At 37.6% G+C, this 23,328-nt stretch overlaps 1 protein-coding gene across 4 annotated transcripts in view; it reads left to right on the forward strand.

Moving 5' to 3' along the window:
* The window catches only part of SOCS5 (suppressor of cytokine signaling 5), a 65,740-nt gene that overhangs the window by 31,633 nt on the left and 10,779 nt on the right, over window positions 1-23,328 (forward strand). The gene's annotated exons all lie outside the window — the stretch shown is intronic.

The raw sequence follows: 23,328 nt of genomic DNA on the forward strand, positions 1-23,328 counted from the left end.
CTCCAGGCTATGAGCTGTCAGCACAGAGCCCAATATGGGGTTTGAACTCACGAACTGTGAGATCATGACCTGAGACGAAGCTGGACATTTAACCAACTGAGCCACCCAGGTACCCCTTGTAAGACATTTTATATAAATTTACCAATCAGGGGGAAAAATCCATTAGACCACATCTCCAGATTATTTTTTTTAATTAGTCTGTAAGCCACATATACCTTAAAGTATATGAAGATTAGTAGGTATATGTAGATTGGTTATGAAGCATTGTCTTGTGATAAACTTTGGAGTTAGAAACACTGTTTGAATCCCATCTCTCCTCTTACTAATAGGGTGGCAGGGGTTGGGGCAGAGCAGATATTAATTTTCCATTGTAGAAATAGGTTTTATAGTTAGCATTATTAAACTTTTTTTAATGTTTATTTATTTTTTGAGAGAGACAGAGTGTGAGCAGGGGAGTGGCAGAGAGAGAAGACGACACAGAATCCGGAGCAGGCTCCAGTCTCTGAGCTGTCAGTTGAGTGGGGCCTCAAACTCATGGACTGCGAGATGATGACCTGAGCCAGAGTCAGACGCTTAACCAACTGAGCCACCCAGGCACCCCTATAGTTAGCATTATTCATGTTACATTTTTAGTCTTGTTACTCTGTGGTGTCTACATTAGCAGAGTACTAACATACTTAACAGCTGAATACTATTTAAGGAATGTTGGTATTAAGGTGAAAAGGGCCCTGCCCCCCAGGAGCTTACTGTCTTTAAACAGGAAAATGGTTGTTATGAAAAAAAATGGTTGCTATGATAAAAACCTGTAACAGACTGTGGGTATGATGTGTTGGAGCCAAGCTGGACATTAGAGCCCAGCTCTTAGTATTTGAAATGGTCTGTGGTGGTCTGTATACCACAGAAATCAGCAAATGCTACATACATACAGTCAGTTCTGTGATCATGAGACGTGTGCATTTCTGAAAATCACCAGGCTTAGGGAAAAACGAGACATAACACAAAAACTTCCTCAGTAACACATTAAAAAAAAAAGGTAGGAACCAGATAAAAAGGGCAGCAGAGTTATTACATGTTAAAATGATGAAGAGGAACATAAATATTAACTACGGTGCTTTACCTTGAAAAAAAAAACTTGAAGTCGGCTTGTGGAAGTGAGCGTAAGAAAGGTTGCCTGTTGTGACTTATTGTGAAGTTGTCTAAGTAGGTGTCTGAAACCTGAGGGGAAAGGTAACACCAGATGTGGAAAGGGATGGCCCTGACACAGAAGGCTGACAGAGGTAGCTGGGAAATGTTTGAGGTGGGCACGCAGGGCTGGGTACCACTGGGTACAGTTCTCACTTCATGGCACACAAGCAAATGGGACTGGGGCTGTGCTTGTGTTGTTCCCCGGTGTAACAAGCACCCTGAAGCAAATTTGAGTTTTCAAAACAAATGTACGGAGAACTGACAGTATCAGGGCTCTTTTCCCCTTCTGAGCTAGTTTAGCAACACACCAGGGAGCAGGAGCTCTTCAGTCAGCCTGGAGGAGGAGTGATAGAGGGCTTGACGAAAAGATGGCTATTGAACTTCGACCTGAGGAATGAGTGTAGTGTTTTGCCGGGTATTGTGTGAGTAAGGGGAGGGCATTCCAGACAAGGGGAAGAGCAACCTCAAAAAGCATGCGGATGGAAGCCCAGTGTGTTCAGGAAGCTCAACACATAGTTCAGGGTTTAAAGATGGTTAGAACTTGGAAGGAAAAGGAAACACTGTTATTAAAACGTAGTGTCTAAAAGGTAGGGGCCAGATTCTCAGTGGCCCCATCTGCCACTTAAAAACATTTTCATTTTGCCCCTCAAGGGGGTAGAGAACACTGAAACATTTTGAACAGAGAATTTTATTTTCTGAGACTGGTGTATATGGCATTCCCTGGTGACCATACAGAGGGCAGATTGAAGGACGCCCAGGTGGAGTCTGGGATTCTATTGAGGTGAGCAGGATCCAGGGTGGATCTTGCATGGGCTTGACCCCTTTGAGAATATTACAAAAGCTGTAGATGCTTACTAGGAGGTGTGCCCTTTCTGTGTTCCTAGACATCACTATTACTGTACTCCCATTTCTTGAGTTTAAGGAGTGGGGCCACGAGAGTCTTCTCTATGGTGATGAATGAGTCAGGTGACTTTCTAACCAGTTTTCACAATAGCCAGTTTCACTGTTAGCTTTGTTTTTCCGATGCTTAAAAATGGTGTGGTGATTCATCATTGGAGAATTTTTTTTTTATTGTACTGTGCATTCATTAAGAAATAGTTACTTGGGTCAAAGATCTCTTTGCCTATTGAGTTCCTGTTTTTGCCCCAGTTATTTTATAATATAGAATAACCATTGTAAAGGATGGATAAATATCAGGAGAAATTAAGGGGCTAATAAGTGAGGTAACTGCGTCCTTTTAAGCAAAAGTTAGATACAAACAATATAATTGTAAGTCTAAGTTGAGAAAGCATCTACCTCACTCTTTACAATATTAAACCATTTTTCTTAGTGTTCCTTTGCAAGTGTGTTGATGCCTGTTATCAGGATAGAATACTGATAAAACTCATGATCTGATTAAAGGTACCAAAAACCCTTTCTAAAACTAATTGAAAACAAGAATATCAGGATAAAACATAAAAAATCATGTCCTACAGTTTTCTAGTTAATAAACTCTGTTATCCCACACAGTCTTGTATGATCAGCATTCAGTAAATATTTGTTAAAAGGCTAAAATGCGGTACATAAATATAGGAAGAGCTAAACACAAAAATAACAAACATTGTAAGACGTTTTTTAAAGAATTTTTTGATCTTTGAATCTTTGGAGAATGTATTAATGTATTAGAGATTCTCAGAGGCCATAGACCCTCTCAGTTGCCCTGATACTTCTATAAGGTAACAGTTGCTGTTTTTAAATTTTTTTGATGAGGCATTAGTGGTGGTTTTTTGAATTATAAAACTAAAAATTCAGGGGCGCCTGGGTGGCTCAATCAGTTAAGCGGCAGACTTCAGCTCAGGTCATGAACTCATGGTTCGTGGGTTCGAGCCCCATGTCCGGCTCTGTGCTGACAGCTCAGAGGCTGGAGCCTGCTTCAGATTCTGTGTCTCTCTGCCCCTCCCCTGCTCATGCACTGCCTCTTTCTGTCTCTCAAAAATAAATAAACGTTAAAGAAATTTTTTTAAAAAACTAAAAATTCAGAATAATAATACATGATTACTGCAGAAACAAAAGAATACTACTTGCTTGAATAAAAATTAAAACTCTTAAAAACCTTAAAGAGCACAGATTATTTTTTTCTCCCTTGTTCATATTTATAACTCTTCTTTGTTAGGAAAAGGTATTTGATCATCAAATACCAAATTCCTACTATAGGATTAGTGTTCTTTGGCTCTTACTAACTTATGACAGCCACTTGTGAAAGGAAACCATGGGTATAAGCATATAATAAAAATAAAATTATAATCAGATGCTCATAGTTATAATTCATAGACCTCAGTTTGCTTTAAAAGGAAGGTGGGTATTCTAATCTTTATCTGTGCACACATTGCCAAAATTTACATATGCTCACTGTTTTCCATATTGTCCATTATCCCTCTCCCTTCACTTTCTCAGGAGTCCTAATCTTTTCTTTGTGCCAGATATTTATTCCTTCTAGTCCTCAACATTTGCAGAAGTACTAGTGAGCCTTACTCTTACAGAAATAAGATTTTCTTTTCTTTCCTAACCCCTGTCATCACCATACTTTAATCCATACAGTTTTGATTGTTTTCTGACTGGGCCGTTTGGCTCTTCCAGAATGTGCAGAGGGGCACAGTCAGTTGAGCGTCCGACTCTTGATTTTGGCTCAGGTCATGATCCTAGGCTCATGGGAGCAAGCTCCAGAGCCTGCTTCAGATTCTCTCACTCCTTCTCTCTCTCTCTTAAATAAATAAAATGAAAAAAAAATTAGAATATGCAGAGAATCATCGATGAAGTCATGGTCATTTAATGTGGCCAAGTACAGGAATAAAAGCACTTTTTTTAGCAGGGCATGTAATACCCTTTAAAGTCTATTTTTCCCAGCTTTAAAGGTTGCTTGTTCTTTTACTCCATTCCACCTGCCCTGTACTTCAGCAGTCTTAATCACTCCTCTCCCTTTGGAAAGCTAGACCCTTTCCTGAGTCTCTACCTTTGCATGATCTCTGCTTGAAATGCCTTTCTCCACTTGGTAGGTAACTTCATTCTTCAAAACCTAGCTGAAAGTCACCTTTTTTGTCAGGCCTTTCCCTGATCCCCTGCATTAGCTAGGATCAGGTTCAACGGCAAGTAATAGAACCTCCAAAATAACAGTGGCCTAAAAACAGGAGAGAATTTCTTTCTCTCCTATCAGAGTTCAGAATTTGCAGTGTAGGGCTAAAATGACTGCTCTTCTCCATAAAGGCTTTAGGGAAGTAATTTCCAGCTCATGGCTCCAAAATCCTTCAGATTCGACCCTTGTCCTCATGGTCCAAAGTGGAGGTATCTGTTTTAAGCAGCCTGACATAGGAAGGAACAAAAAAGGGACTAAGGGCATACAGAGTTTCCTGGGTCCCTCAAACATGTATCTTTTTGCGCCTCGTTGGCACAAATGTCTTTATTCTTGGTGGCTTTGTACCAGCTAATTATATTATTATGGAAGAAGGGGAGGACAAGTATAGGGTGCAGCTAGCAGTGTGCCACACTTCCCCAGCTCGAGGTAGTTGCTTTGCGCTTTGTGTTCCCAGCAGCGCTAATTAGAATTAATTAGAATTTAGGTTGCATTGTAATTTGTTTGCCTTCTCCACCAGATTGTGGACTTCTCAGGCTGAGTGTCTTTTTCTTTTTTTCTTTTCTCTCTCTCTCTCTCTTTTTCATCTCCAGCATCTTACATAAAGTTTAGCACATAGTTTATGCTCATAGTGTATTGAATGAATGGATAAGACAGCAAAATTGTCAGAGACCTAAGCAGCCAGTGATATTTAAATACCCATGTGAACAAGGAAATTGCTTATGTAGACACTGATTTCTTAGACTTAACTTTTTTTTCCATTTTCTCCATTACGTGGAGAGGACACTGCCAATGATAAGAGGGTGTGGCTTCTCCTTTTCAGTAATGCCTCTAAATTAACCACACAGAACACAAAGTTACTTAAAAGATTGTATATTCTTCTCTGTGTTATACTCGGTTTTTTTAAACTGTGGCAAAAGACACATAAAAGTTAACCATTTTAGCCATTTTTAGATAGACAGTTCTGCAGCATTAAGTACATTCACATTGTTGTGCAACCATCCCCATCAGCCATCACCAGAACTTTTTTTATCTTCCCCAACTGAAACTCTGTACCCATGAAACACTGACTCCGTATTCTCCTCTCTGTCCAGCCCTGGCAGCCACCACTCCACTCTCTGTCTCTATGAATGTGACCACTCTAGGTACCTCATATAAGTGGGGTCATACAATATTGTCCTTTTGTGACTGGCTTATTTCACTTAGCATAATGTTTTCAAGGTTCATCCATGTTGTAGCCTGTGTCAGAATTTCTTTCCCTTTTAAGGCTGAATATGATCATGTATAGGTACTGCCTTTTATTTATCCTTTCATTTGTCAGTGGATGTTTGGGTTGCTGTGTTACACTGTTTTGGGGAGTTTTGTTTGTTTGTTTGTTTGTTTGTTTGTTTTACAAATATCCTCAAGAGAGATGCAGTGTTATTCTAATTTCACCACCACTATCCCCAAACACAAACCACATAATTATATACCTTTTTTAAAAGAAATTTAAAAAAAGAAGATGAAAACAATCACTATATTAGGAACACAGCTTTATGGGAAGTAATGTACTCCCCTCTCCCAATCACAGTTTCTGAAGTATAAGCTAAAAAATAAAATTATGGAAAACATCGTGGTGTGAAATCTGGAAAATGGGTACAAGAGTGGAATTAGAAAGAAGCATAAGTGGCTTTTCACAAGAAAAGATTAGATTTCATTTTAATTAAGAGTCTCTTGATATATGTTAAAGCCATAGGAGAGTACAACCTGTGAGTCCCTATCATTTTAAAATATAGAGATTTTAGGGGCTCCTGGCTGGCTGTGTTGGAGGGGCATGCAACTCTTGATCTTAGGGTCGTGAGTTTGAGCCCCACATTGGGTGTAGAGATAAAATAAATAAACAAAATACAGAGATTTTACTGTCACTGGACCATGAGAAAGAAATTATGGCTGTAGCTTGGTGGTTTGCTTTTATGAAATTCTCTAGCATTGAAGAAGAATAAGAAGGGTGGAGTAAGGAAAATTAGCTCTGTTCCTATCATCTGACCCCCTTTGTTATTAAGTGGAAGTTATCTTAGTGACAAGAATGATTGAATATTTGATTGCCAGTAATATAACTGCTGCCTAGAAAATTCTCAGTTTTGGCCTCTATCCAACTGGTCACATAGTCCAAATAGTATTCTAATATGTTTACTAAAATTCTCAGATCAAGCTTTCAATTAATTATCTAAGTAGAGTACAGGTACAGTGGTTGAAGCAGAATCTCAAAACACTTTCCCATTGCTGCTGATTGTTTGGTCAGTTTGGCAAAATGGTGAATCAGACTTGATTAGCCACCTTACGAGCCAGCAGTTGATTCACTCCATTGCTTGAGCCAAGACTGAAGAGCCAGAATAGAATAGAGTACATTGGTTCTGATACCTTTTTGTCTTTTCCAAAAACATCTGGATATAAATTCCCATCCCTCACCTAGGTATTTTGAGTTACCAAAAGAAGTAGAAGACTTCTTTGTCTTTTGAATCTCACAGTATCATTATAGAGATACAGTTAACATGCCTGCAACAATCTGAGCAGAAGAGAACAAACTGTGATGTTAGCAGTAAACCCTTTTTGAGAAATTAGAGCTTGGTATAGACATTAAACATTGAATTGAATGGCGAACTACCATTCGAGTGAAGAGTAGTGAAGGTGTTTCAGAGGAAGAAGAATTAAGTTGGGATTAAACAGGGCTTAATGATGGATGGCAGCAAGTGAAAGTCGGGTAAAAGATGCTGCATGTGACTGTTGACTGTTCCTGAAAGGAGAGGAGTCTAGCAGTGTTAAGAGTCTAGGAAGAGAGGAGAGACTAAGGTGTTGTGGGAGTTTAGGAGTGTGCCAGTAGAGATCTGGACAAGGCTACTGGCAGTGAGCGTCATCCTGGAAAAAGAAACTGGTGAACTAGGTAACATTAAATATAAGGGTGGGAAGTGGAAGAAGAGTAAAATAAAATTTTTCTGAGAAATTCTGTAGAAAATGAGTAGATATCCCAATTTGGGGGAGAATCTTAAGATAATTTTAGATATAGTGAATATGAAGTACAATTGGGAATAGCCAAATTGAGGCAGACTTTTTAGGCTATTGGGACTGAAAAGTGGGTGGAATGGGTCGTCTGGAAGTGTGCTTCTCATACACATCCAGCTATACTTGACGACGTAAGAATTGGTCCTAGAAAATACTAACGGTAAAGGCAAGAACACATGTTCTTACAGCTTCTACATATATGTGAAAACTCTTAAAATCAAACAATTTTTTTTCCCATTAGCTTCATTTCAACTAAAGGGACTAAGTTAAATAGTTCATAAATTACACCCAGGAAACTGAAGTTCTTCTCCCACGCTGTTAAATAGGAAAGTGGAATCCAAATTGCTTACATGGCTAATGGGATGCAGAACAGGGGCAAGAACCTAGGTTCTTTCATAAAGAACAGCATCTTAGAATAAATCAGTATTGTGGCAGAATACCATCATGCCACGGAGAGTTATGTTCTTAAGTATTATTGTAAGTTATTGAATTAACTACTTAACGTGTAGTTTAATTTCATAACATTAGAAGTAATCTGCCAGTATGTAATTGAATATTTCATGTTTTTCTTTAGTGGAACATTTTGTTGGATCTGCTGTGCCAAATGTTTATGGCTTTCTCTCTCGGAATGGCTCTTTGTGTATATAGCAAAATATATATAACCATATGGAGTCAAGTAGGAAAAGAAACTTGGCAAAGGAGTGTTTCTCTTACAATTAGATTAGAAATTGTCTTAAGATGTAGCATGTTACACTAATGATAAAGGTAATATAAGGGAAACGATAGTCTAGTGTAGAGATGGACTGTTAACTTGAGTTTCACTAAAGATTCCTGAGGTGGTTGTTAGCAGCACTTTGCTAGTGCCTACAGCAAATACTGCTGTCTGCTTTCTTTGTTCCTTCGTGTATGCTGCCTTTTTGCTCTTTGTTTTCCCTTTTTATGGTGAAATATACATATATATTGAACAGTGAATAAAATATAAAGGGTCATTTTAATGACTAATTAAAAAGCACACCACCCAGATTAAGAAGTAGAGCACTGTCCGTGTTCAGCCACATACAGTGCCTGCCAGTGCCCCTTCCCGATCAGAGCCCAGCTCTCTCTACCCTATCCCATCTCCCAGAAGTAACATTTCTACTTCGGTGATAATCATTTTTTCCTTCTCTGTAAAGTTTACTGCCTGTGTGTGCATCCCTAAATGATGTAGTTTATTTTTGCCCTTTTGTACACATATGTGCAGGCATATGTATATATGTCAATATGGAGTCTTTTGTGTCTGACTGATTTTTGTGCCATTCATCCATATGCTGTATGTATGATATTTTTATTTCTCTAATCCATTGTACCCATTCTGCTCCACCACATGAATATGCCGTGCAAACCCAGACTGCAAACCCTGTTTGCAAATTCTGTCTGGGGTGGACAAAGTCTTAGGGATTTGTATCCTGGTTTTCCTACCCACCATGCTTCCTTTCTCTTGCTTTTCTCTGGGCTAAAGCAGCCTTCCCTACAATCCCCTGGGGTTGGGATTAGGGTTTAGGTTTTGTTACAGTTTACCTTTACCTAAGATTATAGCCCTTCGGGGTCCCAGGTAAATGTGGGAAAGAGTTCCCTTATACTCTCCACCCTTTGAGGCATGTTTACCCTGACAGTCATTCCCCCCACCCTGTGAGGTTTATTTGCTGTGTTCTACCTGCAAATGCCTTCAGGGCCAGAGTGTCTTCAGGGGGGTCCTGTTACCTCTCTGGGGTCCCAGTTGCCCCTTGAATTTTCTGGCAGTTTCCCACCATTCTGTCAGCTTTTTACTTTAAGTTGCTTTTGGGGCTTGGGGTTTTTGTTGGTGGTGGTGTTTTCTCTTTCTTTCCTCTTTCTTTCTTTCTTTCTTTCTTTCTTTCTTTCTTTCTTTCTTTCTTTCTTTCTTAATTTCTTTCTTTCTTTCTTAATTTCTTTCTTTCTTTCTTAATTTCTTTCTTTCTTTCTTTCTTAATTTCTTTCTTTCTTTCTTTCTTTCTTTCTTTCTTTCTTTCTTAATTTCTTTCTTTCTTTCTTAATTTCTTTCTTTCTTAATTTCTTTCTTTCTTTCTTTCTTTCTTTCTTTCTTTCTTTCTTTCTTTCTTTCTTTCTTAATTTCTTTCTTTCTTTTGTATTTAGGGATTTTTAATTGTTTTCAGCAGGAGGTTTGGTCTGAAAATCCTAGTCTGTCATTACCAGATATGGTATCCTCTTGATCTTGATTTTTTTTTCCCCCGCTTAGCCTCCTATTTGCTGTTTTTCCTTCAGCCTCCTTGTTAATGACCTTCACAAACATTCATATATTGAGCATATAACACATACCAAACGTGGCACAAAACAAAGTCCCTGCTTTCTTGAAACTAACGAGGTGGATTCTGGATTGTGGGCAAAGTTGTAGCACTATAAGATAGCATTTTCCAAACTGATAGACAGAATATTAGTGTCCTATCTAATCTTGATAAGGTAGCCATTGTCAAATAAGTCTGGGCACTAATGCCCAGGAAGTTATCTTCTCTCAGAGAGCTCAGTCATTATCTTACTTAAACTGGAAGCTTTATGTATAGAATGCCTTTTGATATTTTGTAGCATACTAGTAATCCAAAGAACATGATTTATGAAATTCTAGAGTAGGATTCTGGAGTAGTAGTAAACATCTCTATATTATGTGTTGTCACAGAGCAGTTTCAGCTCCTGCTTTTCCCAGTCATGTCTAAGGGGAACATTTGCCGAGGGAGTAAACCAAGGCAGCTGTGCTCTACATTATAAATGACCTTCTCTTATTTGGCTGTAGGTGGTTGGAATGGTGTGGGTGCCCAAATCAGAGGCGCCAGTTATAGGTCAGCCACTGGCCAGCTGGGTGCACTAGCACAGAGAGTTTTGTCCAGATGGGAACCAGCCCAACCAGTCAGGTTCCCACAGATCTCATTGGCTGGTTAAAAAAATCTAACTCTTTGGGGCGCCTGGGTGGCTCAGTCGGTTAAGCGTCCAACTTCAGCTCAGGTCATGATCTCGCAGTTTGTGAGTTGGAGCCCCGCATCAGGCTCTGTGCTGACAGCTCAGAGGCTGGAGCCTGCTTCAGATTCTGTGTCTCCCTCTCTCTCTGCCCCTCCCCTGCTCGCTCTCTCTATCTCAAAAATAAATAAACATTAAAAAAAATTTTTTTTTAAATCTAACTTTTAATTTTCTGTCTGGATGTACTCAGGGTAGACAAGTAGAAGGGAGTGGTGGTTGCTGTAAGGAGACACACGATGATGTTGGATCACAGAACATAGAAAAAGTCAAAGATTTTGCAGTTGAGCAGTGGAAAGAAGCAGAATTTGAGAAGGAGATAGGAGGGACCTGTAATGCACCAAGAATTAGCAAAAGGTATGACAAAGTGGTGGCCATGGGGTTAAAAAAAATTTAGACTGTAGGAGCAGAGAGACCAGCTGGTGGCTGGAGGCAAATCAGATACCAAAAGCTGGCACCCAGGGAGTTGCTGAGTCACCACAAGAGCAGGGGCACTAGAATGAGGACTCACCAACTCCTTCTGCTCCATCCCCTAGGGCAGCCTTGGGACCAGACCAGGTTCTCAGGTCCAGTGTCCTTGAGACCTACCCCCACGTGTGTTACTGGTTTTGTTGTTGGATTTCTGTGAGAATTCTTACTACTTCCCTTATCCTCACATTTATACTTAGAACCAGTCCTTGGCCCCCACCATGCACAATGACATTTGCCAACCTAAGTGAATGTCCGTACTCTGCAGCCAGAAGAGACTGATACCAGAAGAGTTGAATTCATATCAGAGTGCTACTTTTTTGATTAACAACTTGAGAATGTTTTCATGGCAGTGGAATACACACCATTGCTACCACTGCTTATTCCCTTCTCCTTTTGATTACATTTTAGAAACTTGTCTTTTGACCTCAGCTGTGTCAAAAGTGGTATTGTTGGATGGCATCGTATAATCTACTTCTGTTGGTTGTCCTATACATAGTATCTCCATGTACCAAAAAATGCACATTACTTATTATTGGTATTCTTTTAGAAAGGGTTTTTTTTTCCCCCCAATCCATTGTTACTTAGTACTGTTTGAGAAAATCAGGCTGGCTTTGTGGAGATCTCTCTCTCTGTATTATTCCTTTCCCCGTTGATTTGGTTCGCCGACCTCTCTCACCCCCGTCTTTGTGTGACTTTTTCCTCCCTCATTGTCCCCCCACCTTTTCTTAAAAAGTGTTTTTTTGATACTTCATTATTTATTTCTTATGTGTTTTACACATAATTCTGGGTTTATAATATGAAATTAGTTTGGTCTTTTTCAAGATTTGCTTCCTTTTTCAATAGCATTTTTTTTCCAACTAGGAAATGAATACATTTGAATGTAATGTTTTTGAAAATACAGAAAAGGGAAAAAATGAAATTATAATAAAAAAACCCACCCAAGATAACCCCATTAGTATTCCCTATGCGTAATCTCTTTAGTAAATATATGTTTATATTTATATGTGTATGTTGAGGTAAATTTAGATGTATTGTCTTATGTCCATATTCGTTTAATATCATGAAGATTTCCAAAATTTTAAAAACTCCTGAGACATGGTTTTTAATGTCTTTTTGTTATTCCAGCATATGAAAGTAGCACAGGTTATTTAACAAATTCTCTATTAACTAAACAATACAGTTATTGCCAAATTTTTGCTAAAATAATGTTATGAGGCCTATCTTTTGTATGTAAATCTATGTCCTTACCTGACTATTTTCTTGGAATAAATTTCTAATTGTGAAACCAATGGTCTAAAGGTATAGTATGTCATTTGTCCTTTAATTTTGTTTGTGGGGTTTTTTTTGGTTAACCAAAGTTTAAAATTTTATATCATTAAGTATTTGGATTTCCTTTTGGTTTCTTTCTTCAGCATTTTGTTTAAATAGGCTTTCCCGTCTCTTTTTTGAGAGGTTATCCTTCTATTTACTTCATTAAAATTCTCACCCATTCCTTTTATAGGAACATTTGAGATGACTAAATTATAGACCCAGAAGCACAGTTTTCAAGTTTCAGAAAATTGGACTGTTAGCTGTATTTTTATTCCCATCTACTTCCAAACAGAAGGAAAAAAGATGACTAATAATAAACCTATGGTTGAACATTTAGTATAATGATAGTTGATCTAGCCTTATGTACGGGAGTGGAAGGAGGATCTCCAAGTCAATCACAAACTTATAAACTAAGGTCTTTCGTGTGGGTTTCCTGTTGATAATAGCAGAAAAGAGGAGGAACAGTATAAGTTTTGTTTTTCAGTGTCTGCTTAAAGGAAGCATATTGATTTTTTTTTTTTTTTTTTTGAGAGAGAGAAGTCTTGGCAGTAAAGTCAAAGAGGAGTTTTTTTGTGTGTGTCTTTATATGACAGATACCATTTTTTAGAATATGGAATAATACAGGCCATTTATTTTATAAATTCTTTTTTTTTTTTAAGTTTATTTCTCTGTTTTTAGTAATCTCTACACCCAGCGTGGGACTCCAACTCATAACCCGAAGTCAAGAGTCACATGCTTTCTGACTGAGCCAGCCAGATGCCCCATTTTATAAATTCTTAATAAAAGTTGAGGGTGTAATATTAAGTTGTAATTCCAGTAAAGTATATCTGTAGGAAGCCAAAATAATGCAGACCACATATTGAAGTAATTTGATCAGGTACAGAGCATAGAAAATCTTTGTGGATGGTTTGATATTCCTTAAACTAGGTGTTTGAACATAATAATCAAGATTTCTAAAAATCAGATTTTGACATACATATTTGTGATTTCTACTTAGAAATAGAAATTGTGGAGTGGTTCATCCACATTAGATCCAAGTATTTAGCTGGAAAATTTGACATAGGGGAAAATTAGAGTATTATTATTTGACAGGGTGGAGAATGTGAGAATTAACTGTACTTTAAGCTGCTTGATTCATCTTTGAAACTATTTAAATTTATTTTTCTCTATTTGTAAAAAGAACCCCCATTTTAAGCTATATTTATGGGAAGTAAATATTTCCTTAACTCTGTAGGAAGGTTTTTTTGGGGGGAGACGGGGGATGGGGGGAGTTTGTATTGACAGAACAGTATGGCTTTTATTAGGTATTTTTTCAGCTAGCACTGACTTGTAGTGTTTAAATTGAGCATTAAATCAGCACTTGACTGAAACATGACTAGCTGGGTAATGAGACTATTTAGACAGCTCTGTACGTTGGATGTTAGGATTACACTTTAATCGGACAATAGTGTGATCAGGAATCAGAACTGTAACTGCTGTGCTGCTGCTAGATCTTAAATAATGTGACTCTATTTGTGGAATGCTATGCTTTTTTTTTTTAATTCTAACATTAAAAAAAAAATCAATAGCCCTTTGAGGCTAGTTAATTCAGTTGCTTGTGGAAGAAAGACTACCTGGGTTGGCTAGAGACAGAGGGTTGCTTATCCTCTTCAACATCTCCCATGAAAGACTCCTCACAGATCTCTTCTGGGTGTTTATTTACATTTTTAACTATTTGCAATATTAATTTTTTTCCTAAGAGTTTCGAAGGAATTCTCCTTTTTAGAGAGAGATTCCTTATACACATAAAAACAACCATTTGGTCACGTTTTTTCTCCAAGTGTTATAATTTCAGGTATGTTAGTTTTACCTTTGTATTCCTAAGTTATGATACTGAGAACTATTGTTTGTTGCTCCTTTGGTGCATAGTCCTTAAAGTATGGAGGAAGTAACTAGATATAGAGTACCTAGACTTTGTTCTTAACTGCTTAAAATCCTGGAATCAATACTATGGAAGATGTTCAGAGGGCAGGGAGTGGAGGAAGATAGGCTAGGTAGCTGTTACAACTCAGGCGTGCAAATGATGCTGAAGCCTGAACCTGGAAGAGGGGCAGTGAGATAGAACAGACAGACTTGTCACGGCCATGGGCTGGACTGTAGACCACATTCTTACTGTTCATTGCTCCCTAGGGAAGCACAAAGGCAGTGGTAACTCTAGCATATTTTCCCCCTTCCATTTTAATCTCATCCTCTGGAGCATATAGAAGTTAGGACTTTGGTTAAAGGAATTATTTAACAGAAATATCAGTCTGTTTTCTTGCCCTTTAAGGTCATTTTCTTTGTTGCAAGTCATTTAATTTCTGTTTCCACTGTTTGTTGTTAGTATATAGATATATTTGTACTTAGCATATAGATAATGTGATTTGATTTGTGTGTTTATCTTGTATCCTGTGACCCTGCTGGAAGGACCATCCTTTCTTCCTTCCTTCTTTGCTTCCTTGCTTCCTTCCTTCCTTCCTTAAGATTCCTTAGGTTTTCTATATGGACAATCATGTCATCTGAGAATGGACAGTTTTATTTCTTCCTTTCCAATTAGTATGCATTTATTTCTTCTTCTAGCCATATTGTGCTGGCTGTCGCTTTTCTTTTCACCCTAAGCTCTTGCTCTGGCCACCAGTGATTAGAAATCACAGTTGTTAGAGTGACTTCTGCCTGGAATGCTTGTCTGGGTTGGTGCTTTCCTGTGCAAAGATTTTTAATTACTGACTCAAAGTCTTTAAGGGTTATGGGCTATTGATTTTTTAATTTCTTCTTGATCAGCTTAGGAAATTTATATTTTTTCAAAGAATCTAGCCATTTCTTCTTTTTAAACTTATTGGCTTAAAGTTTTTCATAATGGCCTTTTACCCCATAAATCTTTATTTTATATCTGTTTGTTCCCCTTATGTCTTACAGTATTCATCCCTGTAGTTTGTGACCCTAGACTATTGTGCTTTCTAAGGGTTTTGGTCTTCTCTTGATTGGTCCGTGTGTGGGCACACTAACCCCGGGCCCCGTTTCTAACTTGGAGTTTCTAACTGCTATATACTTGGTAAACAGAGAATAAAGTTTGTTTAAAATGCAGGTCAGCTTAGAGTAAATATGCATCGGGCAAGTATTCTCATCTGAGAATGTGAACTTTCAGTATAATGTCTTCCACATGCAGTATCAGTAAATGTTAAAATGAGTATATTTTTAATCATCTTTTCAGCTTACTTGTTTCTCAGCTTTTGATAGATAAGGTTTTATTTCTGTTCTTTTAACAAGTTAAAGATTTTTTAATTGTCCTCTTTTTTTTTTAATATATGTTGTGTGGTAATAGATAACACAAAACTGGGGTGTATTACTTGGAGTTCCTAGTCTGTAATTTTGGTCAAAGTGTTCTTCCTGATATTAGTTTTCGTAAGTGTTTAAATGGTATCCTTATTTGCCTTTACTTCTTCCAAGATCCCTCCCAAATATTCTAAAGAATAGACTGATATCAAGATGTTTAAATTTTCTTCTTTCTCAAGCTGGTAGAGAATCTAGATCAAAAAAGGAAAGTTGTCCTAATTATGTTTGTTTTCTTTCTTAGATTCATTACAAGCTATCAAATTATTTGAAGACCCTTAGTTTTCTTCAGGCCTAAAATTTGGCATAGAAGAGAGTAGTGTCCTTTAGTTTATACGAGGAGGATACATGTATTCTCAGTAGTTTTAGACAAAAAGTAAAAGGGTAAAAGGAAAATACTGTTATAAAAAAAAAATCATCTTATTTTAGTCCTTAGAGTCTTTGTATTTCTTGTGATACTAAACTCCTGGGGTTATAAAATGGTTACCCTTCCTGGAGAAGGAAATGGTCCAGATTACAGTTACTCATTTACCATTAGTAACTGAATATTCTTTGTGAATTATTAGCACCATCACAAGGAGCTCATTGTTAAGCACTTTCCCAAATCAGAGATTCTTTTCTGGATTAAGACTAGCCAGCCTAGTAACTTGCTCTGCCAAATTCTTCAGCAGAGAGTTGTTTTGCTTTGTTGGTGTTTGTTTGTTTGTTTGTTTGTAGCTGCCTTTTGGTGTTAAGGGAGATGGGGGGACAGGGGTGTTGATGTCACATGTCTGTATGCATGTAGAGGCAGTATCTACAGTACTAATCACACACTGTTACAGCGCTTAGGGCAGGTGCCTGATTTGCCTAACTGAAGCGGCCTCCCTTGAGGCAAGAGATGAAGGAAAGACTAACTCACCAGTTACCTCTCCCTAGACATAAAACAGCTTTGCTTTATGCTACTGTCACCAACATGTACCTTCTCCTGCTTTGGATTGGTTGTAAAACAAAAGCTACCATTTTTGAGCCCCTGCGATCTACTCAGCTGTACTTACCTTGTATCATGTTATCCTCTTAAAAACCCTTGTAAGAGAGGGCTAATTGTTCCTATTTTTAGATGGAAAGGCTGAGAGTTAGATTTCACACAGCTAGCAGAGTGCTTGAATTTGATTTTCGGGCTCTCTGAAGCTAAAGCATATGTTCGTTGTGTTCCACCACGGTCTGCCAGTAATGCTGGCCAGATAAGAAACGTTTCAGTGAATGGTATATTTGTTAGCTTATTGCATAAGATACTTTATCCATGGAAAATGAAGTGTAACTTATTAGGATTTTACGCTCCTCTAGTATGCAGTATCTATATGCATATGTATCTATCTAATATGCAGTATCTATATGCATATGTATCTATCTAATATTGTGGCACTGTTTTTATAGATTAACAAGGAATATTAGAGCAAAAAATAAATGAATGAGGACTATGTTTCTGGGCCTTGCCCAGTACTGTGCAGATTAACTATGTTCAGTTTAGGCTGTAGATGAACTATAGCTTCAACTGCTTTGGAACATTGAAATCCCTGTAGTGTTTCCCAGGAAATAATATAGAAGTTGAAATGGTTAATAGAATTTACAGTCTGACAGATACTGTACATTGACAGATACTGACATTTTGCCATGACCCAGAACTGAATGGGAGAATTATTTAAAAGTTAAAACTTTATGCTAGATAGTACTGGTAGCATTTTTGAAGCCTCCTGTCTTTTGAGTGTCTCACATGTGAAAGGCTTTAATAGATGTGGTTTCTGATTCTCATATCCAACCCAGGAGGTAGGTGTTGTTATCCTCATTTTACCAAGAGGGACATTTAAGTTCAGAAATTCATCCAAGTATGAATACATCCAAGTTCACAGCATTCTAAAGTGGTAAAGCTGGACTTGAACCTTGTATCCTGCTCCACTTCCTCATAGACTGTCTCATGCCTGTGCCCTTTACATTATGCTGCTGGAAGCAAAGGGCAGGCAGCATCTCTGCAAGTGATTTGGGTTTAAGAATGGGATTTTGATGGCCTGCAGCACCCTCCTACACACTGGAAGTTAGAATTGTGTGAGTAAAATTTGAGAAACAGAGATCCAAATTTTATTTACTTGTTTTTTTATTAGAAATAGCCCTTCAAGGTGCCCGGGTGGCTCAGTTGGTTAAGCGTCCGACTTCAGCTCAGGTCATGATGTCACAGTTCATGAGTTTGAGCCCCGCGTCGGGCTCTGTGCTGACAGCTCAGAGTCTGGAGCCTGCTTCAGTTTCTGTGTCTCCCTCTCTCTCTGCCCCTCCCCTGCTTGTGCTCTGTCTCTCTGTCTCTGTCTCTGCCTCTCTCTCACTCTTAAAAATAAACATTGAAAAAATTAAAAAAAAAAAAAAAAGAAAGAAATAGCCCTTCAGTTATCTTTTTGGAGAAAGTATTAATGCAGTCTAACACTGTGACTTGACTCTTAATTTGATGTCCCCTTTTTCTTCTTTTTTTAAATGGGCTACTGTATTTCTCTTAATATGCAGGAAGAAATGTAAGAACTTCTTAAATTTCATCCCTTGAAATTAGGCATGTGGTTTCAAACATATTCTTAACCGACTATTGCTAGTATTCTAGAAAAGTAGAACCTATTTACATAGATCCATTAGTTTTAATAATGTCAGAACATTTCTGAGTGGCACACAAGCCTATACAAAGGGTTAGGACTTTCATAGTAGGTAGGCATACATATTTCTTTTGTAAATGAAGAAGTTGTACAAATAATGAAACAATGACAAAAGAAACATATGTGAACTATAAAAAATATATAGTTTTCTTATATAAAACACCAGTTTTCTTGTTACTTCCATTTTACCCCACCACCACATTTGTACCATGAAGCCTGGGGAGAAACATGGATGATTTAGAACATGTAAAACATTCACAGTAAGCCTGTGAATACACCTTTTACTCAGCATTCTTTTGGTCAGATTATTGTTTCATTTCAATTAAAATGGAACAAGCGGTAGTTTTCTTTTCAGTATGTATGTGTTAGCTTTGTCAACTTTTTTTAAAAAATATTTTTAATGTTTATTTTTGAGAGAGAGAGAGAGAGAGAGAGAGAGAGAGAGGGAGGAAGGGAGGGAGGGAGCGAGGAGGGGCAAAGAGAGAGGGAGACACAGAATCTGAAGCAGGCTCCAGGCTCTGAGCTGTCAGCACAGAGCCCAACATGGGGCTCGAACTCACGAACTGTGAAATCATGACCCAAGCCGAAGTCGGAGGCTTAACCGACTGAGCCACCCAGGTGCCCCCGTGGCTTTGTCAACTTTTAATATCAGTTCCACCCTTGTTCTGTAATAGTTGAAGAAATATAGAAATGATATATTCCTATAGGTTTTAAAGAGCTTTGTCATGACACTACCTGGATTTAGAGTTGTTAGTGTACAGTTCTAAGCTGTATTCAAGAAGAGCTAGAAAACCTGAACAGACTGATAATAATGGAAGAAACTTACATCCAGGATATTACTAATCTCTCTGTTGTATTCATTTCTGCATCTATAAAGTTGAGATCATTTTTTCTCGCGGGGTTGTTGGGAGAAGCAAAATTTTTATATCAGTGCCTGGCACATGGTTAGCATTCAGTAATGGAAATCATCCTCAGCCATCCTTGTCACCACTGTTCTTTTGTTCAGCTTGCTAGACGTTTGTTTGTTTGATGTTTTATTGCTTACTTCAAAGACTCTTGGATTTATTTGTTGGTTTAAAAACCATAGCTGCTAGACATTTTTCTCTTTTACTAATCTGATCCCATCTCTGACATAGCTAATTAAATAAAAATACATTTTTCAAGAAATGAGAAGGGCTATAGCCACCAACATGAAGGAGATTTTTTTAATTATTAAAGAATCTTATGTATAGCTTCTTGTATAAAAGAGAACATATACTAACATAACCAGTGGTTATCTCTGAGTGGTGGAATTTCAGGTGAGGTTAGACTTGTTTTGGTATGTTTATATAGTGCTTTAATTCTTCCTTAATATGTATATGTTTCATTTTTATAAGAAATAGTTCCCAATTTTTTTGCTGTTATGCTCTAGGAACCATCCATATACCTTTATCATTACAAATTTAAGATTATCCTCTTAAGGTATTGTTTCCCTAAGTTGTTCCACAGAATGTCCATTAGTTTTAGTAAATATAATATCAAAGGTGTTATAATGTGTTATATCAGAGGTGGCCAAGTATGTCCCTTAGGGCAGATCTGGTTTGCCACTTGTTTTTGTACAACCCTTGAGGGTAATGATAAATTTTACATTCTTAAATGGTTGAAAAAGAAATCAGAAGAAAAAGAATTTTGTCGCAAGTGGAAATGACATGAAATTTGAATTTCATTGACCACAAATAAAGTTTTATTGACATGCAGTCGTACTTACTCATTTACTTATTTTCTGTGGCTATGTTCAGGCTATAATGGCAGAGTTCAGTAGTTGCCACAGAGAATGTATGGGCTGGAAAACCTAAAATACTTATTATATGGCCCTTGACAGAAAAAGTTTTGTCGACACCTGTACTACATTGGAGAAATCTGTTTAGAGTTTTGTTCTGGTTGTTGGTTTTTGTGTTTTTTTGTTTCTGTTTTTGTTTTTTAACTCTGCCTGCTTTAGGGTAACCATGTAGTTTAAAATCTATAATTTCCAAATTCAAAGTAAGAGCATTTTGATAAATATCCCCAAATTTCCATGCAGAAAAAAATCTCTAATATATGAATATGTTGTTTTCTTAATGGTCTATAATTTTCAGTTTTGGATTCCTCTTTTACTTAAGAGTTATATTTTCCCAGTGGTTTTTTTGTTTGTTTAATATCTGGTCATTAATTCCCATTGTGGCCAAAATGTGGCCTGTATAATTTAAAATTTTTCCTGTTATACAATGTATCATGCACAGGAAAGAGTGAATAAAATGTAAGTGCAATCTGAAGAACAGTTAATAAATAAAACCATGTACTCATCACCCAGTCTAAGAAATAGAAATTACCAGTGTTTTATTTATTTAGCTGTTTGTTTTCTTTTTAAATTTTGTAATGTTTATTTTTGCAAGAGAGAGAGCACAAGCAGGGGAGGGGCATAGAGAGAGGGAGACACAAGATCTGAAGCAGGCTTCAGGCTCTGAGCCGTCAGCACAGAGTCCAACGTGGGATTGGAACTCACAAATTGCGAGATCGTGACCTGAGCTGAAGTGGGATGCTTAACCAACTGAGCCACCCAGGCGCCCCATGTTCGTTTATTATGTAAAGTAGTCTCCATGCCCAATGTGGAGTTTTGAGCTCACAATCCTGAAATCAAGATTTGCATGCTTTACTGCCTAAGCGAACCAGCACCCCCAACCATGTTAGCTCCCTAAGTGCCTCTTTCTAATTCTGTATCCTTCCCCTCAATAGGGAGCCATTTCCCTGGTTTTTACATTTTTATTATATATCTAGGTATACCTAAACAATATATTTTGGGGGTTGCCTGTTTAAAAGGTAAATTGATTCATCATGTAGGTATCATCTATATCCTTTCTTTCTCTAAGCATTATGTTTTTCAGATTCACATATAGATGCAAACAACCGTAGTTTATCATGCCTGCTATACATATAGTAATGCATTATATGAACGTACATTTATGGACCAATGAAGCTTCACTTAGATATCTCAATAACAGTCTCAACGACAGCATTTCCTAACTTAAAGTTATTACTCTCTCCAACCCTCAGTTACCAAACTGTTCTGTCTGTTGTGTTTCCTATTTCTGTCATGGCATCTCTATACTCCCAATTCCCCAAGCCAGAAACTTGGCAGTTATTTTTGATATCTGCCTCTTTTTCATTCCTCATTTCCAATCAGTCATTACTCCTATAGATTTGACTTCTCAACATTTCATATTCATGTTTACCATCACCATCCTAGTTGAGCTCCTACTTGTCTGCTGCAGTAGTCTTCAGTGCAGTATTAGCATTCTGTCTTATTCTCATTTCATTGATTCCAAAGTTCACCAGCCTCACCTATACACTCGTCCTTTCACTTGCCAGTCTCTGCTCATTTAGCCATTACACAGGCCATGCTCACTCCTGCTTTGGGACTTTTGCAAATGCTGTTCCCTCTGCCTATAGAACAGTCCTGATTCATCTGTCAGGACAAAATTTTGAACTATCACCTCCTCAGAGAGAAGTTGTCTTTGCTCACCATCACCATAAACTAGGTCATGTCTCTACTCTTAGGGCTTTGTACTACACCCTGTTGGCACTACTATAAATTTTAATTAAATGGTTATTGAGGAAGACCTCTTATCTGATTCACTTAGGACCAGTGGCCTACAAAGTGTAATAAAGGAAGAAGTCATAAGAAGGGATACATACCTTAAATATTTTACTCTAATTTCAAGAATAAGACTGCATGTTCATTTGCCAGATTTTTTATTAAGGGCCAAGATCTTTTCTTTGAGAGTAGGTTCACTAGTTGCAATTCCATATTGCTTATCTTGTAGAAACCATATCCTGTATGTATCATCTAAGATTTCCAGTTTGGGTTTTTTAGGTAGAACAAGAATTCAGACTCTGATCATGCATTCTGACTTTAGAATTCCTTGTAGATCTTTGCAATATTTTTTCTGATTTTTTTCTTTTACTATTTTCTTATACCTATTTCAACAGTGGTATCTCCCTTTTATTATTTCAGAGTCCTTCAACTCAGTCTTCCCCATTCCTCCACATTTCAGTAGGTTAATTAACAATTAAATCACACTGTTACAATAATAAGTATAAATAACATGGACAGTGTTGGAAGCTAACATAACTAACTCTGTAATAGTATAACTCAACTGGTGGGAACAGAAGTATCTGGGTGTACTAGATCATTGGGCCTCACATTTAAAAAACATTTTTTTTAAATTGATTTATCTTGAAAGAGAGTGAGCAGGGGAGGGGCAGAGAGAGAGGATGAGAAAAGATCCCAAGCAGGCTCTGCACTGTCAGCACGAAGCCTGATGTGGGGCTCGAACTCACAAACCGTGAGATCATGACCTGAGCCGAAATCAAGAGTCATAACGCTTAACTGACTGAACCACCCAGGCGCCCCTGGGCCTCACAGTTTTCGAGTGCACGTGTACATGGTCTACTGTATTAATATATTATGTGTGTTGTAAAAGTGTAAAGTATATAAGGTTGAATTATATGACCATTTATTACCCACAAAACGTGATATTAAATACCAGTATAAAAGATAAACAGGCATCCAGTTAGATAACACAGACCATGTCACAAGAGAGTGTATAAATAACAATTAAAAAATAACATTTTTAAAAGCCCAAATGGTTCCCAGATTCTTTACGGGACTACAGCTATGACAGCCATACATCCCTGGATTTCTGTTTTACTCTTAATATTAAACACTGTATCATCTCTTTCTAAAAATTATTGAAGTGCCACCAAAATATCTATCAAAACTCATTTCTCCTGAACCTCCTCTTGTACCTGAATTTGGCACAAAAATACTTTAATCAGTCCCTGTTGTCTTGATTTTTGTTACTGTGACTGAAGGACTTTTTTCACTGGACAGGTATTACCATGACTAAAGTAGTCTAAATAGACTAAGAGGAGGGAGATAGATAGCGGAGGGATGTGGGTTGGGTTATATTCCCCTTCTTTACCCACTATTGTGTGCCATGTAGTCTTAAAACTTGTTGAATTTAATTTATTTCTAATAAAGTATGAATTAAGTCCCATTGAAATGAATCCCAGGAACTGTTTCAATTATTTTGTTTTGTGGAAATTTTGTAACATATACTGCTTGACATTAAGAGGGCCATTGACTATAGTCCTTAATTTTTT

The sequence above is a fragment of the Felis catus genome, chromosome A3 (genome assembly GCF_018350175.1).
Source record: "Felis catus isolate Fca126 chromosome A3, F.catus_Fca126_mat1.0, whole genome shotgun sequence".
In the NCBI taxonomy this organism is placed as follows: domain Eukaryota; kingdom Metazoa; phylum Chordata; class Mammalia; order Carnivora; family Felidae; genus Felis; species Felis catus.